Source organism: Hipposideros armiger, unplaced genomic scaffold (assembly GCF_001890085.2).
Source record: "Hipposideros armiger isolate ML-2016 unplaced genomic scaffold, ASM189008v1 scaffold_15, whole genome shotgun sequence".
Classification (NCBI taxonomy): Eukaryota; Metazoa; Chordata; class Mammalia; order Chiroptera; family Hipposideridae; genus Hipposideros; species Hipposideros armiger.
This window is the reverse complement of record NW_017731365.1, coordinates 5,143,976-5,146,426: the sequence shown is the minus strand read 5'-3', so window position 1 is coordinate 5,146,426 and position 2,451 is coordinate 5,143,976. Positions and strand designations below refer to the sequence as shown.

General features: G+C 44.2%; 1 protein-coding gene across 4 annotated transcripts in view; it reads left to right on the top strand.

The window, feature by feature from the left end:
- Nucleotides 1–1,347: 1,347 nt before the first annotated feature.
- The window catches only part of MICU1 (mitochondrial calcium uptake 1), a 216,148-nt gene continuing 215,044 nt past the window's right edge, over nt 1,348–2,451 (top strand). For 2 of the 4 annotated variants that reach the window (XM_019625591.1, XM_019625582.1), the window contains exon 1: nt 1,348–1,521. The gene's annotated coding sequence lies outside the window, so the exon portion shown is untranslated. The remainder of the gene's footprint in view (nt 1,522–2,451) is intronic. The other 2 variants (XM_019625577.1, XM_019625567.1) reach the window with 1 other exon arrangement.

The following is a 2,451-nucleotide window of genomic DNA, read 5'->3' as shown; positions in this document are numbered from 1 at the left end:
TATAGACAAATATTGCCTAAAATCAGGATTGAATGTCACCAATTCTTAAAAATTGATTTTTGTTCAAAATATATATTGATAATTTAACTTTATTTTTTCCTTGTTCTGAGAAACAGTAGACTCAGCTACTGCTCAAGGTTCTAAGAGTCCCCAGTGTTCCACAGTAATCTATGCCACAACTTGAAATTTCCATCATGCTGCCTGGGAAGGATACCATGCTAAGTGCCTAATAGTAAATGGTGAAGGATTTCTTTAGCAGATTTCTCATTGAACAGAGAACTGACTCTAAACGGAAAAAGACACAGAAAAAGTACCTTTTGATAGCTGAGAAGCAAATCAGCAGCGATTTCTAACTCCTGCGGCAGAGCAATCCAGAGGAAAACAGATTGAAGAAAAATTACTGCTTAAGATTCTTGTCCTTCAGGTCAAGTCTGTGTCTCAGTTACAGCATTTACTGTATTACCTTGGGGTCTCAGCCTGCTTCCCCACCTGCAACTGAATAAAAATAGCATCATCCATCCACAGGGTAGTTGTAAGCAAACACTGGGTTGTATATAAAGCGCTAGCACAGTGAACACAATAATTTGTTGTTCTTAGGTTAGTGGGGAGGAACAGTCCTCCGAGATGAAATGGAGAAAACAGTTGTTTTGCTTACTTTGCTATTTAACCCAGTTATAGTTCTGTCTGCCTTCTTTTGTTTCCATGGTTGTAGTTTGTTTTGCTAAGAAAATTCGTCAAGATTTTAAAATTTGAATGTTCTCTCATATCATAATCAAAATATTTTCATTCGATTTCCATAGTGAGAGGATCCTTCTCCATCTTCACTTGTAGCAACATCAGAGAAAAACGTGTTAGTGGCTTAGGAACTAAACTCTCCAGTACATTAGTTTGCAAAGAGAACACTTGAAATACCTATACAGTACAGGAAGTGGTGAAGTTTTTTTTTTTACTTTAGAAAGTTTTTTAATTTAGAAGTTTCTACACTAAAAAAAACTTTAAGGTCAGGAAAAAAGGAAATTTTACCAGAAACCTAAACTTAAATGCAGTTCAAAAGGAGCAATTCCCAACTCACTGTGGTCCAGTTTTCTTTTCACTGACTCCTTTTTGCTTAGGCAACATGTAAACGGGTACCAACGAGGGGGCAGAAGGCACAGTAAATCTCTCAGGCTCCTATATACCCCTTGTGCGTTGTGGCGGTGGTAACACCAGAAAAAAAGCCAGAGCGCTCTTGGGAGCCCCCCTCACCCATTCCCCTCTTTCCCGCCTAAACACTGAGGGGGGCGGGGCCCGAAGTCGGGGCGGGGCGGGTTACTTCCCTGGCCCCGCCTCACTTCTCCCCCACCCCCGCCCCGTGCTCCTCCCATACGCATTTCGCCACGATCCCGACAGGCCCAGCGGCTAGGAGAGTCACGTGAGGCCGGGCGGTGGAGGTGGCGGCTTGTCTCAGCTGTTTCTTGGTCTCTATGGTTTTCAGAGGTGGGCGGTTTTGACGCAGAAGTCCTGGAGCTCCGACGTGGACGGGTGAGTCCTGGACTCTGAAGGGTGTGAAGGAGACAGCCACTCAGGGAAGGCGAAATGGAAGCGGGAGGGGGAAAGGCGAAACAGCCTTAGGGACTTAGTCTCCCCGGCCGGCGGTTTGTTCGCTATAGCCTTAGGCGACTTCTCAGGTCGGGCGGGGAGATAGCTGTTTTTCCTTGATGCGCTCAGTTTAGGGGCTTGAGAGGAGTCCTTTTCCTGTCCTTTTCCTGAAGCGTCCTCCGCTTCACCTCACCCAGTTCCTTCTCACTGTCCCGGGAGAACTTCTCCCAGTGCTGAGTTCCTAGCAACTGGGTTCACTCTCCCCACGGGCGACCAGGAGACACAGGTAGACCTGATTGGGTCCCCTGGGATTTGTGGATGTGGTTGGAAGTGGTTGGGGGGGGGGAGTTGACAGTTAGATCTCTGATGGGGATCAGTATTAACCATTGAAACGATAAAAGAAGTGGAAAAATCAGCGGAGACCCAAAGGAGCTAAACAAAGTGCAGGCTTCTTGGGCTGTTCAGTTTTTATCTTTTCCAGTGTTTTTGCGTCCACATTCTCTCGTTTCCTTCTCACCATCCCATCCTGACCCCCCCATACGATGTGTTGAGAATGAGCCAGGTGTTACTGACTCTATGTGAATGTTGGGAGAAGAGTTAAAACAGTCTGTTCTTTAAGTTGCCGTCGCTGTAATCTTAATGTTTATGGTTTCTTTACCTTCTGTTTCAAATGCCTAAAACATATTGTAGGTATTTGTAAATATAAGTAGAATAACCATTTTATAGGTAAGAAACTAGAGTAAAATATTTTATTCTCCCTGTGGTACCTGGAAAGATCCATTCTCTTTCTGTTATTTTATAAGTAGATGTGTTTATACTGTTTTTCGGGTGGATTCTTGGATATACCTTTGTTTATAATAAAGCATCCTTTTG